This window comes from Sebastes umbrosus, chromosome 5 (assembly GCF_015220745.1).
Source record: "Sebastes umbrosus isolate fSebUmb1 chromosome 5, fSebUmb1.pri, whole genome shotgun sequence".
NCBI lineage: Eukaryota > Metazoa > Chordata > Actinopteri > Perciformes > Sebastidae > Sebastes > Sebastes umbrosus.
The window spans coordinates 13,631,198-13,647,555 of NC_051273.1; the positions used below are offsets into that span (position 1 = coordinate 13,631,198).

General features: G+C 42.5%; 1 protein-coding gene across 42 annotated transcripts in view; it reads left to right on the forward strand.

The window, feature by feature from the left end:
• Positions 1 to 16,358, forward strand: part of adgrl2a (adhesion G protein-coupled receptor L2a) — a 118,612-nt gene that overhangs the window by 14,198 nt on the left and 88,056 nt on the right. The window contains exon 2 of one of the 42 annotated variants that reach the window (XM_037769311.1): positions 5,575 to 5,770. The exons of the other annotated variants lie outside the window; for them this stretch is intronic. The gene's annotated coding sequence lies outside the window, so the exon portion shown is untranslated. The remainder of the gene's footprint in view (positions 1 to 5,574; positions 5,771 to 16,358) is intronic. 42 annotated transcript variants of the gene reach the window in all.

Below are 16,358 nucleotides of genomic sequence, written 5' to 3' on the forward strand. Positions count from 1 at the left end.
TTCAAGGTTTGAAACACTGAATAAAGGCTTTTAAAGAAAGCACTTCTTCCTTTTGTAGTAATTTAAATGGATAATTGAAAAAAAAATGGTTAATCAAAACATAACCAGATGTGGATTGATCTGTTTGGGTTGAATGGAAACTATTAAAAAAAAAAAAAAGAAGAAGAAGAAGAAGAAGTGTGGGAGCAGAGCAGTTTGTGTGAACCAGAACATGTAAAGCACCATTTAATTGGAATGTATGCCTCCAGAGTTGAAGTGTAGTTTGTTGGTGGTGCTAGTCATGAGGCTTTTTTTTTTTTTTGTTCTTTTTAAATCCACTGATGGTCTTGTTGGTTTGAATAGGGGATTTATGCTGGAAGCTGTGACCTGAGAAGCGATGTCGGTGTGATTCTTGAGAGCATTAATCCATTCTAATTGGGGCTAGTCTATTTGTCCAAAGAATGAAAGAAATCAGTCAAGGCTCGCCTACCAGTGTTAATACTTAGTTTTGGCCAAAGCTTGTGATGTAGTAGTGCTACAGGCGTTGGAAATGTCATAGAAATCATTTAAAGGGAGAAATAAAAAATGAAAACATGCAAAAAATTGGGGATATTTGGGTGCTTAGACTTAACTCAAACCCAATTGGCGCAGAGTGGCTGTAAAATTAGATCCTTTTACTGCACATTTATTATTTAGGCCTACCGATTCCGAACGCGTCTTGTCAGCCATGTGTTAAAGAGTAGGCAGCAGCAGGAGCGCACATGCGGTGCGGTGTGTGTGCCTCTCCTGGCCCCGAGAAAGAGAAGCACACCGCGGCCAGCCGCTGATGCATGGCAGCCCGGAGCACAGCAGCAATCTGCAGGGATCGATCAGCGGATTGGGATAAATTTAGCCCCGGTCTTCACATGCCCCCTCAGCTTTTTTTTTGTTTTCGGTTGTCTGGTTTTAAGAGAGGGAGCTACAAATTCCTGCCTGGATTAGAGTGAATGAATGTGTCTCATTGGTCTCAATTGAACCCAGTCATCATAGCTGTTCATAAGAATATACAGTAACTTTAAAATGTGAGTTTTTTTATACGCATTTAAATCCAGTCCTGATTGAATAGACGCAACCTTTTCCAAGACTATTTCCTTGAAAAGCTGGAAAACAAAAGAATAGTGTGTGTGTGGGGAGGATGAAGTGGCTTTATCTCCCTCGCCATACATAACAAAGTGACATTCAGCTAAATACAAAGGCAGCCTATTTGAGTTTTCAGGAATGTGTAAGAAATAAGCTAATACACGCTTCAATCGGGGCTCCAGGAGAGGAGCTACACACTTCTTATCCAAGCCTCTTTTATTAGGGGGACTCCATTTTCACGTGTTTGTGCATAAAAAAAAAATGTTTGAATTAATGCAAAGTGCAAATTCCAGCTGTTTGGAAGGAGCGCATTAGCATATCAAAGTGGTCAGAGCCTCTTTTACACAATGGAAGGAGTCGTATTTTCTGCCACTGGTTTTGGCTGAGGCTGAGAGGCTTGGGAGTGAGTGTGTGAGCTGGTAACTTGTGTATATCCCTTCTTTCTTGTAAGTAGGTCCGTATGACATCTTGTGTATATCATAATCTCACTTGTATTTGTTTGTGTGAGAGAATATGTACAACTGGGTAATTGTACAGTGACTCACAAAGAGGAACTAGTGTTGGTGAAAAAACATTTGGTTATAGCGCAATAATAGTTGTAAATTCTTAAACATGCATTGTAGAGCATTAATTGTTACTTAATACATAATTGTTTAGTTTGTCAGCGCCTGTGAAAACCGCTGCTCATTGGAAATAACACAAACAACTTGTGAATGCGGTTTAAAGAAGGATCTTCTCAGATGTCTCAGTGTTTGATACCTCCAGCTCGAGCATGCCATTATGAGCGTTTTCCCGTAGAGTCCAGCGTGAGAGAGAGAAAGAGAGTACCTTTCTCAGTCTATAGCCTCATTTCAGTGGAAGTGCGTCCGGTTTCAAAGAACTGCAGCTGCTCTTGATCTGCCAGAGCACCAGATTGCCCCTCTTTGCTTGTGCGTTCATCTTCTACTCGCAGATCAATACAGTCCAGCACACTTCTATATGGGTTTTGGGGCAGACGAAGTGCTACGTATCACTCTATTCTCTTTATGTGACACTCTGTGGCAGCACAGGAGACCCTTAGAAGGCTCAGTGAGTGTGATTGGGTGAGTGAGGGTTGAACGCGTCAAAATTTGTGACATTATACGGACTGTTGCTTCATATTCTGCTGCCATATATCTTCCCCCCTTCACCAGAACTGCTGCTGAGGTTTTGTGCTATACGGACATCTGACTGGTGCACTAAACAGATCATAACGAACGCGACTTTCATAGCCTTTTTAAATTATAACACTTCCACCCTGGCTTTATTAAGCTGATTTGGTATTGATTTAATTCAATAAGAGTGTGCACACACTGACCAGTTTGCTCACTTTGTTTTTGTGACGCACCCTCTCACAGGCGTGGATATCTGCCTGTTGTCTTTGTCTGTGCAGCGATTGTCAAGTCCATATGACTGATTTAAAGGTTGCACTGTGGCTGAGTGGATTGTCTGCGCTATAGTGTCACTGTATAGGGATGTTGTGCCTTTATTCACCACTTTAGCGACTCCATAGCACAAATGAAAGCAAGTGATTGTCGGAGGTTGTGCGAATGCGTCAGAAGTGGCGGATTGCAGGGAGTTAAATCACTTAGATTTACATCCCATTGCTTATTTGGCGTGTGAATTGTGGGTTTGTGTTTTCAGATGCAAGTCCTTGCTGTTGCTAAACCACCTACATGGAGTCATACTGTGCAGATAACTGCTCCCTATTAGAGGGAAGAAACAAGGCTGTAAAAGAAAGCTATGGCCAATTTGATATAACGCGCAGGCCTTTGGTGGGCCAAGAAACCTCCCCTTTCATGACTGATTTTATTTTACGATTGGCAATCAGTAAAACGCTGTGCGCCAGCGTGTTCCCCTCCCTGCCATTTTGTGAAACATTTGTTTCCACTTGCCAAAGGCCTCTGGTGCGGCGGGGGATTCGGTGCCCCTGAAATGGCAGGTGAAACTTTCTGCTTGCCTAAATAATTTCCTAGCAGAACATTACACAGCAAGGACATAGGCGGCGGAACGTAAGGGTCAATTCAGACTCCGGTGACAAGAAACAACACGGATATTAGCCGGTGGCTCTCGCTCAGCTCTCTGTGTGTGTACTGGTTAAGTGGCAGCCTCCCTGAGCCTATCTGGCATCTCTGTTTTTGTACTTCTCTGAAAAGGCGTTTAGAAGAAAAGAAAGTGCAAAGTGCAAAAACTGGGTCGTAAAATATCTGTCCTCTGGTCATAAAGCGATTGGGTGCGACACATTGGCCTGGTTTCTGATCGGAGCTTGTGTGTTTTGCGTCATGTTGGGTGCCGGGTAGGACATGCTGTGTGCTATTAGCAGTGTGTGTATAGGTCACTCCCAATACGTGTGTCAATATTGCAAATTTACCACCATAGTGGGATTTTTTTTTTTATTATTTTACAGATAAAAACTAGAGCAGTCACATGAGTTATTATAATTTTTTATTACTTGGATTTTTTTTAAGATAATAAGGAAATTACAAACACAATTATTTTCTTAATTATATTTCATACATGATAGTTATTTTTTTGCTCTCATTTAATTTTTTTAGATTTATTCTTTTTATAATTAAGACAATTAAGACTTGTCTAATATAGACAACACACACACACACACACACACACACACACACAATGACCCTGTCTCACTCTTTGTGCTCTGTGAACAGGACGTGTCCTTATCTGTGCACAGCTGCAACACTATTTGGGAAAATATTCAATTTCTGTGTGACAGAGGAGAACCTGGGAGGCAAGGCTCTGAGCAAACAGCAGTTATTGCGGCTCTGCCTCAGCAGCCGAGAGCAAGGCCTGGCTGGGAGAGAGGGGGGATCTGCGGACGTCTGCCAGGGGAAGGAGTAATGTCTCGGCTGGATTATAGGAGAGCGGAGCACTTCCACACTTAAAAGCCCCTTTTTTTCCAACAAGACAGGGCTGTTATTTAAGGGATGGTGTGTGTAAACACACCAGAGTAATATATTTCCTCTATATAGGCTGCTGTTGTCCTTGACAATTGTGACTCGATGTAAGTGAGATAAGTTTTACTCCTTGTGCCTTTTTATTTTTTCCAAGAATAATTTTATGTTTGTCTGTGGGCGTTCTTTAGTATATTCAGACTTACATTGTTTCAGTGAAGTGCAAAAGTGGTAAGCAGTGTTCAACATTAGAATATCATTTTACTTTTGTTCAAATTACTTTTTTATTTAAGTTTTTTTTTTTTTTTTTATGGGTGGGTCAAATAATTTACATACCTATTATGTTGAGTTAAATATTATTTAGCAATTAAGTAGACTAAAATACTCTCCCAGAATGCCGAATGCAAAAGGAGGAAGTAGCAACGACCAATAAAAACTATTTAAAAAAAAGCACCAATAGGATATCTTCCAATGGGTGACATTGGAGCGAAGAGCGGGTTGTGATTCGCTAGTTCTTCTTATGTGTGTGAATACTGATGTACTGAGAGCGCTTTAATTCGGGACGCTACCGTAGGCGCTCACATATATTGAAGTTTGTATGTTGGAAAGCGGTCTTCAAAGCAACGTTGATTTTGAATGATCAAATACGCCAAACAGTAGTCAAACTGTGAGAAAAACACATGAGACATGCGAGTAAATGCACTCCAAAGCTCAGTGTGTGCTGGCTACTTTGCAGTTGAAATCCTGCCAGATGCATATAACATCTAAATGTTTGCGCTTACTTTTTAAAGTGCATGCATCGCCGCATATTTTGCTCTATATGCTTATTTTGTTACGTGGTTTGGTTTGAAAGTCTGAGTCTTTTGATAAATGATATTTTATTGTACAGTATTTAGTTGGGGGAAGTGTGGAAAGCTTTGTTCTTGCAATGGGAGCTGCCAAGTCAGATGGAGTTGAGCGTCTGGTCTGGGAGTTTCAGAGGAATATCACAGGCATGGTAACTTGCTAAAAACTAAGCTAATCAACAAAATAATTGTCTGCTCAATTGCTACCATGCCAGAGACATCAAACACAGCCGTGGTTGGAAAAAAAAAACAATCAAATTATCTCTTAATGATTGCTCACGCTGACAGACGAGCGCTTTAGAGTTGGTTTGTGTTCGCGGGCGACATATGTGAGGAAGCATGAACTTTGAGGTCGCTCGCTCGTAAATCCTGTGTACATGCTCGTAATCTGCATAGATATCCATCATCACCTGTAATGAAAACAATTTTATCTTGTTATGTGGTTTTTGGCGTTGAAACAGAGAGAGCTGTATTAGTCTATTAATTTCCTGCAGTGAATCATGAATCCTGCTGCTTTTATCCTCGCAGCACCCTCCATGTGTGGTCCACAAAAAATGTTTCTGTTTCCTCTATAGACTAAAGTTTGGCCCCTATGTCTGCTCTCTCCTCTCTCTCTCTCTCACTCTCTCTCCCTCCCTCCCTCTCTCCCTCCCTCCCTCCCTCTCTCTCTCTTTCTCTGTCTTTCTCTCTCTGCGTAGATAATGTCTCTGCAAATGATTTAACCGCCCTCGTTGAGGCTCCTTCCAGTAATTGAACAAGCAGAGACTGGGTGCTTTACAGGAAAACAATAGTCATATTATCTCAGATCTCCACCACTCTGAGATTCAACAATACACTACCTTGGATTGGACTTTGCCGACTACTTCGAGGGTCTGAATTGAAGAAAGGAACCAGGTTTGCTTTCTCTCCATACACACAAAAGAAAAGAAAAAAAAAAAAAAGATGCCATTCATTTTCCGTAGGCGCGCGATATATATATATATATTGAAAGTGTCGCATGATTGGAATGCATGTCTTGCAAGATGCACCTGAGGGGTAAAGTGCAGCCTTGGGTGGCACTTGGTTGACTTAAGAAGCATGCGCACGAGAGAGGCTTGGTAATAATTCATCAGAAATGTGTTGCAAACAGTGACAATGCTTGTAGCATTAATTAGAACAAAAATGTGTGCTAATTATGTTATTAGAATTATTAGATAATTTTAAATAAACACATTTATGCAGAATTTACACACAGCTATTATTATTATAATATTCTGATTATTAATATTATTATGCTTCAGACAAATCCCTTTACATGAGAATATGGCCCATGTTTCAGGGTGATTGCTCCAGGTTGGAATTCGTTTTGTTTTTGGCAGAGCAGGGGGAGCTTTGATTGTGTTGCTGTGGAGCAGAATTGACCTTGTGTGTCAGAATGAGGTTTTTCTACGCCTTGTTTCATACAGAGCACTCTTAGACTGAAATGGCCTTAGGAGGAGCTGCTCTTGACAGAGATGCATTGTTTCAGGCAGCCAATAAACCACTGCACTGAGTGGCTACATCTGTGAACCTCATCTTGACTACAGTGCGGGGCTAGCAACAACACGGCAACTGTCACAGCTGCACCTGCTGCTGCTGTCTCAGTACAGAGCCTCCCTCTCTGTCGAGCCATAGAGCCGCATCACTCTCCGCTCCGTGACAAGCCAGAGGCGATGGTCTCTGCTTGGGTCAACTGGAGAGGAGCTTCTTGGGAAAACATGTGAAAACAGGGGGGACGAAATGTCAGTCCCGAAAAGAGATGTTAAAATAAAACTTTGTGCCCCGAGGGCCAGGATTTGGTTCAGTTGGAGCTTGGGTATAGAACTCTTGTCTGTGAAACATGGTGGGGTTTAAGAGCGCTGGCTGAGTAAAACCTGACCACCACCTCTTGAGTGTTCATTCTCCAGCGCATTTGTCCAGCTACAGTAGCAGTCTGGGGTTTGACATGACAGCAATGTCTCTCCCTAATACTGTAAATGATGAATAGAGATAAATGGAGCTGACTCTTGTGTACACACACGCCGCCCTGCTCGTGTATTGAGGCCATTCAGAAGATGATCTGATCAGCTAAGAAGAGATTCAGGAGCATTAAAGGCTTTTAAATTTCATATGTGCTCATATTTGCTACGCTGCAGTTAGAAGTCACAGTACTGGAATTACCAAACCTCCATTTTTGCGCACACTTTATTTGGTTCAGTGAAAAAAAAACTGTTGGATCATGATGCTGTCTCAGGGAGGGGGAACAATGCCGAGAGGATTTTTCAGCCAGCAGAAGTGATGCAACATGTCCACTTTCCTGCCAAATTGAACTTAGGAGTGTGAAAAGCAATGCAGAGACACGAGGAGGGGGGCAGACGTGAATGCAGATAGTGTGGGATTAACACAGGGGAAGATTGAGCGACAGTGGCCGGTGACGTCTCTTTACAGCTTTGCTTGTACAGCTGTGCCAGGCCTGGCGTTCACTGCTGCCTGTTGGATCCAACTCCTCCTCCACCGCCGGGGGGTTAGGTAATCAACATCTTAAATACTGCAGATAAGTTGAGCTGTGTGTGTGTGTGTGTGTGTAAATGGAGACATCAAATTATTCATGTATTTATAATGAAAATTGGAAAAGCTTAATATTGACACCTCAGTGTGTGTATGTATGATTTGATCTTTTTGGCATTTGCACAGGAAAAATACATATACAGGCGGCCCTAATAATTCATCGTGCCTCCTTCTAAATGAGGTGTGAGGCGGCTCTGCTGGTGTGAATTCTGCCATAAATCACACGTACCCTGACTGCTTTATCCATTAGACCGACCTGTTTGTCTAATTCTGCTACTCAGTCCCCCAGCAAACTGGATTTAGTAATTAAGACGAGTGTGAGAATTGCAGCTTTTACTTGACACCTGGTATGTTAGCGCTGGGCGCGAGACACATAAATGTGGAGAAACAAGAAAAAATGGCCACGAAATGACAATCCGGTTGAGTTTAAGCTTCACTTTAGATTCCGCCAAATCAGGGCTAATGTCATGGTTACTATTTTTACCCGCTTTTTGAATCGCTGGTCACCTTTTATTTAATGTAAGCAATGGTAAGAATTTAAAAGATATTAAGGATATCATTATTGCGCCGCTGTCCTATGAAGTTTGTTTTCAGCTTTGTGACGATGCATTTCTTAGGTAGACAAATTATATTTTTAAATGGTTTATTTAGCTGAAAAAGTCTATAAAGGAAAACTTCAGTTCATCCGAAAAAGTCAAAATCCCCAAATCTTTAGATTTCTTTAGAAAGCAAAAACATTTTTTATCTCATCAATGTTCGTCAAACTATTTTTTTATAATAAATTAAGGTGTTTAATCAGCCCCGTTTTGCCGTGACCCGTCTACTGAGCGGTAGACGAAGTTCTTGGATTTACTCGGACTGCGGAAGTGTAATTACAACTTGTTTAACAAAAAGTCATGTTTCAGGTTTTACAGACTGTTTTATGTAGCTGGTTGCAACTTCATAAAACCAGTCTATAAACCTTGAAATTACTTTTTGAAGAACCTTCCTTATGTGGAGATAGATGACACCGATTGGCAGACATTGCCTAATAAATCCAACGCCGAAAAGCTAAAATCGGCAAACTAATATAACATTTTTAATCTTGATCTACAATATACGTGTCTCTATGCTCTCATAAGAAACCTCAAATAGGAGCATTAAGACAAACATGTTTTTTTTTTTTTCTTCCCCTATGAATCACCCAATGATAAAATCAAAGCAAGGTTAAGTGATGACCAGACAGAAAGCTCTGAGCAAGCTGCACACATTCTCAAGTAGTGCATCTGTGCCCGGCAACACATGATTCATTTTTAGCTTCAGCATCAGCAGCTGAACCAATGTGATGAGTGCTATTCTGTAGTAGTTAATGGAAATAGGAGAAAAGCAGTGTAAAGAGGACAGTCAAATGGGGAGGGGAGGAGGAGGGGGGGGGCAGAAACGGGTGCATTTTTGTCGTTGCAAAAAGTGGAGCCAGTGGCATTTCCGTCATTCATCAGGCCGAGCTGATTACTAGTGAGTCTGGAGTGAGCTGACAGGATGCGGCTTCTGCAGCCATTACCATCAGAAATAGGTCCGGCAGGCCCGGGGGTAGGCGTGGAGCGGCAGCTCCAAGAGGCCGAGACCTGCCTAAAGGATGGAGAAGTTTCATGGTTTGCTCGATCACATCTATACGGTATAGAGGTGAAGATGTTAAGATATTTTGCATGACTCTAACAGATCTGCCGACGATGAACCCCGGGAACTTTTGCTCTGTAAATGGTAGTGTTGAAATGCAGCTACCAGAAACTGAAGCCGAGTCTAACAATCAGCGAGAGACTGTGAACGCTGCAGACACTGCAACGCCTACTCACTTTACCGCGAGGGCCAAAAAAGCGATCTTTCATTCCCTCACCTGAAAAGGCTCGTGGGCTCCTGTGCATAATGGAAGCAGTGTAGCGGAGGGAGGGGTGTGCAGTGCACACATCACCCGCGGGACAATATTCTAGAGATCACTGCCACGACTCTCTCTCTCTCAGCTGCATAACTTGGTATTTAACAGAAGTTAAACATTTTGTGCCAAGACAGAAATGTGTAATGAAGCTTCCATAACGCGATTCATACAACTGGAGCATGCAGCGATAGCCCCCAAACAAAAGTGCTAATTGACGCTGAGGATATTTTGGTGTATAAAAACATAGAAGGATGACAGAGATGGAAAATATTCACAGGACAGGGCTGAATATTTATTAGCTAGACGAGAATATCTCCTTTGAAGTTACAGTGAATCACTGCTTTTAACCTGTGGTTGTTATTCACACGCTTTCTTTTTTGTTAAGTCACATTTTAGTAGAGTTTGTGGAATGCAAATCAAGACGTTGCTTTTAAAGCGTTATGCTTTTCTATTTTAATTCAGTAAATTATTAATGTATGCATTTGTGTTTCAGAGTCTCGTAAAACACATAGGATGCTCCCCGTAGTTCGAAGTGTTGATCGGCTTTTCATGTATCTTGAAATCGAACCTGCCCTGGTTGACAGTAAAGTATAAACATGTTTTTATAATTGAGCATCAAGCAAACAGTCTTATCACACTTAACTAGCTGGTGCTTTTCCGTGTTTTGCGATGACAGGTTTTCTAAAACGCTGCTGCAAAGGGCGGCGATGGCAAAAGGTCCAACTCTTAACTATGTGTGTGAATTCAAGGAAGTGTCTTACAAGGCATCAGATTGCACTGTAATTTAACAAGACAATATTAATTATGTAAAATGCAAAACTCATTAGAAAGTGCATCTCCTTCTCATGTGTCTCTTTTATGTTGTATCAGATCACTACAGCGTATACAAAAAGATATTAGTTGTTGATTATGTTAACAGAAAGAGGTCAAGGAAAGGTACTTTATGATATTATCTTGAAGCTCTTTTTGTCAAATAAAACATCATCTTTCATCCTCACGGCTCTGAATGGTGCAAACCGCCTCACAGAGGCGCTTGTTGTTGTTCAGAGGAGACTTTTCCTCCTCAGCAAGAGCCCTTGTCGAAGCGCGGCGTTACCTTCTCTCCCAACGTGGGACTCTGTTATCACACTCACTTCATATTCATAGTGAGTCTTATTCTCCTGTCATTATTTTGTGTAACTTAGAGCTGTAGCAATTACACTTCAGTGGATTACCTATGCAGAGATACAGAGATTAGAATCTCTGCTTCGTTCTACCTCCGGCGCGGCGGTTCAAAGGTGCGACCCCGCGCCGCAATCCGCTATCGTTTGGCGGAGCACGAAATTGGTCAACCTTTCAGAGTTTGTTTGGGAATTTGAATCCCTTTGGTATTCAAAACAGGAGGGCCTTATGACAGGGAGATAATTTCCTAGTGAATGTTTTATCGCCGTCCGCTTGACAGTCTCCTGTATCTGTGTGCTCCCTCTCTCCTTGTGTCTTTAGATTCCCTGACTTTGGTCCAGCTATTCAGAGAGAGAAAAGAAAAGAACAAAAAAAGAAAACCCTGTTTGTCGTCTCGCCCCCCTCCTTGTTATCACAAAAGAGCAAACACATATTAAACATACACAAGGTGCAGGAGCAGTGATTGCTGTATCTGCTGTCCTACTGTGGGTGGCAGGGGACGATAGCATAAGCCACACACCCATTTACATATTTTTCTTTAATCATGGCAAGCCTGAATCATGGTCAGCTGGAATGAAGCGGGGCATATTTTTGAAAAGAGGTATTTCTGACTCGAACAAACCGTTATATTTTTTAGCCTACTGTCTGTTTTTACCATCTTCCTCCTGTAGTATGCCATGTGTTTAGATTTGGGCAAAGCTTTCACTCTCTTCTACTGAATGGAAGCCAAGAAATGTTTGCTTGATGACATCTCTCACATCCAAATTGAAGTTGAAACTTATTTAAAAATCTACTCTTAGTCCTAAAGAGGCTGATCCATTGTACAGAAAGGAGTGAGATCCTATAGCACCTTAGTTATTAAAAAGGGGGTGGGGAGGTTGAATGAATGAGCCAATCTGAGCTTGTTTGCATCACAATCCCCGACACAGTGCTGATGTTATGCTAATGAACACTGAGGAGAAGGCTCAGCCCCAAAACTGTCCGCTCTCTGTCACAGCTGAAAGTGGGGAGAGGGCAAGGAGTAGTGACACTGGAGCCGCACGAGGAAATCTAACGACGCAGCCCGAAAACTCAACACAAATTACTCTATTTTGTCACGTTGCTGTGTATAAATGTGGTATTAGATCCTTTTTTAAAAAGACCATTTTTCGTTTCATGTTATTGTGCAGCCGAGCGTGTGAAGCGATCATTTCTAAATGCCTTTTTAGACATTTTCTCCGTCTGGAAAAAACCCACAAAAACAAAGGCCAATGCACCGTCATCAGGTTGAACAAGCACCATTACCTGTCAGGGCAGTATACTGATTGAGGATTTAAGGGCTGACAAGTGATTGCATTCAGGAAAAGACTACACCCACTTCTTTTGTCTGCGCTTCCTGATGAGACACAGAGCTATACCTTGTTTTAGGTTGACATACGCCGCTCACCCCCCTCCTCCCCCGTCTCACAAAGGCATTCATGCCATCTTTTTAGATTGAAAATAGATACGGCAGCGCTTGGGTAGAAATGTGCTAAGATGAAGTACATCCACTCCACTGCTAAAATATGTTGTGTAGTATTGCTATGAGGGTAAGGTCCGTGTGCTGTTTTCTATTTTAGTGAGGACTGAGATTATGTGGTGTCCCTTTTTTTTGGCCCTGTTTGTCCTTCCTCTGGGCCACAGAAAGGTTAAAAGCCTCAATTAGACGCTGAGCCAAGGTCGGCCACGTTATGCACAATGCCTCCAATCTGAAAGAATTAGCACCCTTCAAAAAATCAAAACACCGCTTTCCAAGCGGCTGCATTTTAAGCATTTTCCGAGCAATTTTAGAAATATTCAAAGTCTTTTTCGATGCTTTTTTTTTTTTAGCAAATGTGTGCTGAGAGAAAAATATATTCCGGGGTGCTCAAGTGCAATGATGAGGTGAATCCAGGTAAAAGCTAGCATTAAGCCATTGTTAAATATACCAGTCACACAGGAGGAGCTGTAGCTCAACAAGCACAGCAAACAAAGAGGAAAAAGGATTTTGGGAGCTTTTAGATGTGGATTGTGCAAAATAGACTCAATATCAGGATCGCACATTCACTGTAAGCCGATGATTTACTTAATGACACATCTTTCATTCAAGGTGCAGTTGAAACATATTCCCCCAGTCTTTTTGGTCCCAGAGATAATTGCTCAGTTTCTCATTGCTGAAAACGAGTAAAGACGTGGATAAATGGCTTATTCTCCTTCTCGCTCCGCTCCCATTTTAAACGTGTCTCTCACAAGTCATCTTCTCCGTTACCTTCTTGGTGTTTTTTGTTGCTGCCCACTACCTTAAAAATTCATCATCCTGTTTAATAACGCCTCGCGATCACAGTGCATTATTGATAGCGAGGTCCTTAATAGGAGGATGGAGCAGGGGGTTTTTAACCATTCAGCTGCTCATTTTGAAAAGGGGGGTGGGGGGGGCACAAAAGCTGCTTACTGGTGCGTATCCGAGTAAATACAGCACATTATTATCATAGACTAAAACCAGTCCCTGTTCATCCAAAAGGGCTCGGCCCCCTTCTCTGCAAACAAACATGTTGTTTCAGATGAGTGGCGACGCTAAAAATAAATAAGTGACACAAGCTGCCGAACTTAATGACAGTTTGTCAACGAACGTGACCACAATGAGCAAATGTCTGACCTCAGCTGTTTATTTGTCAGTTCAAACAACATGAATGACTCGGGACACTTTTTACCGGCCGACACTCGTTAGTTCTGTGTGCAGTTGTTCATGTTTTTGCTCGACTTTGCTCGGCCACATTGTGTTATTTTTGCATGAGCGCAACGATGATCGTACTCGGGCTGAAAATTGAGAAGATGAGTTTGGGAGAGCGTCTGCGCCAACTGCCGAGCTCGGTTGTTATAAATAATACCTGAACTGTTTTGACTAATTTAACCATGGCAAACTGGATCACACAGCAAACGCTTCTTTCCCGGTGTCCTAATGTGCTCTCCGACCAACGACCCTGCAAAGTATTTATGTGCACGTACTAATTGGATTGGGTTTCTTGGACAGGAGAGTATACGCTACATATTGCATGCGCTCTGTGTATTCCAAGGTGAACCGTGCCATGTCAAGGACTTATTGGACTTGATTGGCAGGTGCTATCACCATGAGATGCCCATATAATGGCAAGGCTCCCATTCCTGACCTTCCTATTTATCTAGCTGTATTAATGTCAGCCTATTAATTCCTAAGCGGAGGAACATTTGGCAAAGACACCGTTTAACGGCCCTGGCTGAATCATTCTTATCGCAACAGACCTGAAAGGAATAGTTTCGTGCTATCAGCAAGTGGAAATGACATTTTGAAATTTCATTTGAGATAATCCACTTCACTTCCCAGTAAAACATCAAAATTACACCTAAAAACGTATGGAACCTGTATTAAAACTTTGTTACCGTGGCAAATCATCTGGCTATAATCCGTGTGGACAGACAGGTGTAGGTATCTTTCAGCGCTAATAGGATTTTTGTTGCATTGCTAAAGTGATTATGAGGCTACGGATTTAATATATATTCAAGCAGAGGGCAAAGTAGCACTCAGCGCCTAGGGATACAGTTAAAAACATGTGAGACCTATAAAAAAACACATTATTTATAAATGAGGGAATACTCACTGATAAACGTGGCTTTCTCAAATTTAAAACTACACCTGAAATACTTATTTTTTTTTCCATCTCATGATTTTGTTCTTGACAATGCTTCCATTTTTTTGTCTCCATAAATGTATTGATGAGTCAGAGTGTTCCAACGTTTGGCTCATGATTGCTTTATTTAGTAGCCATATGTCCTGACCAGTGGGGAGTACTCTAATCGATTAATTGAGTGGCTCATAAAAATGATCAATGGTGCAGACACTAAGAGCTATGAGCATGACAAGCGCCACGCTTATGTCACACGCTCCGGCTCTCTTGCATGCTACTGTATTTTCTGTGGAAGTGCGGCGGCTTGCATAAGAGCTGGGTAATGACTCATTTAATCCAAACGTTATGATCTACATATTCAAAAAACAATTGTTTTTATGTACTCTCATGTGATGAAATGGGTTAGGTAATACCTGAGAATGACATGTAACTGTCAGCCTGCAACACAGTTTAAGTACAAGGGATGCCCATCTTAATCAGATATCTCTGGCTATAATATGTTTGAACTATCTGAGATATTATTTTTTGCTTATGGTATTCTGATAAAAAGTTATATAACAGTTTTAAAGGTGCTCTTTACAATACCCAGAGCATTAATATAGCAGCAAACTCTTTGCTGTCTAAGATATAGAGGAGTAGCCTCTACCTGAGCAGAGATTGAAGTCACTCTCCCTCTCTGTAATCTGAGCTTCTCCGTGCTTTGTTGACTTAGCTAGGCTGGCCTCGCGTGCTTTTAGTGCACGTCGTGCATGTGAGTGTGCCCCATTGGCTAACTCACAGATCCTTCTTCGCACTGATGTAATACGGCGGTTACAGCTGATAACGCCGTCCCAACCGACGGCGTCGTTGCAGAAGCGTAGCAAGTAAAGCAAGTAAAGGAGTAAAGTCAAGAGGGCACACAAAGTAGGTTCTTCTCATTTATTATACAGAATACAGACTACCGCCACCTGCTGGTATGGAGAGTTATTCCCTCTCACGCAGGCGGAGAACGTACGTGGTAGTTTGCCGTTGGCTGTAGTCTGTATTCTGTATAATATTGTGTGTTTGGCTAAGACACAGGCGATGTGAGGTGACGCAACAGTCGTCCTTCATTGCCGCTATATTTCTTTGACCCCCCCCCCCCTCATACTTTGCTTTGTTTCCCCCTTCTCCCTCTTTACCTCCCCCCCTCCCTCCCACAACTAGCCGAGCAGTCCCGTTGTGCAGCATGCGTGTTGACCTGGTATTTCTCTGGCTGAGCTCCCGTCAGGGTCAGGGCCTGCGTTTGGGGCGCCAGCAGTCACACAGTGTTTGGTTGGGTGTCATTCAGCTCCTCTGGCCCTGTGCTGCTCTCAATCATTCCCTCAGCAGAGGGGTCAGCCTCTGATTCCTCCCTGCCCCACATCTGACTCAGTGGGGCGCCAGACTCATCCGATCACCAGCCCAATCTCTCCCCCTCCGGAGTGCGAATTTTCTGATTTACGCTTGCAAATTGTACATCTTCAGCAGTGTCAAAGCAGGAACACAATCTCTTTTGGGAATATATTTCCTCCACGGCTGAGGTTGAGTGTTCTGTGACTGAGCCCTGTGTCCCCAGGTAGTTCAGTTTTTCCCTCAAAGTGGGTAAGAGAAACAGAGATAAGAGGAGTCTTATAGTATGTATGAATTCATGTATGAGGATGCTGTTGGGAAAACCCAATAGAAACCAAATGTGTTCCCTCCATTCAACATGTGGTGGTCCGTTGGTTCTGATTTCCATTTCAGTGAATCTCCGGCCCCATATTTCCCTTCCTTTGCATCCCTGTGATGTTCCGTGACAATTAACATCCCGACTCTTTCTTGAGGTTTGTTGAAAGCTCAGGGGCTAATTCGAGGGTCAAGCAAGACTTGCAAGCTGTCAATCTCTCATTGTAACTCGACTCCCCCTCCCCCATTCAGGTTCTTTATTCTTGGTCCCCCCTCCATTCTCCCAGACCTCGTTTTATAGAATAGCCCAACTCTTCTTCTATTCTCCTGTGGCCCTCTAACAGCTAGAGAGGGACAACCAGGAGCTTTGTCTAAGGAGCCCGGCATTCTTTGACATCTGCCTCTTGTTTTCAGACCCCCGCCGCATTCAAATTTCAAACTGTCCTTTTCAATCAGCCCCCCTCCCCTCCCATCTAATAACCCCCTTCCTCCCGGTTACTAAGCCTTTTATTTTTTTTCG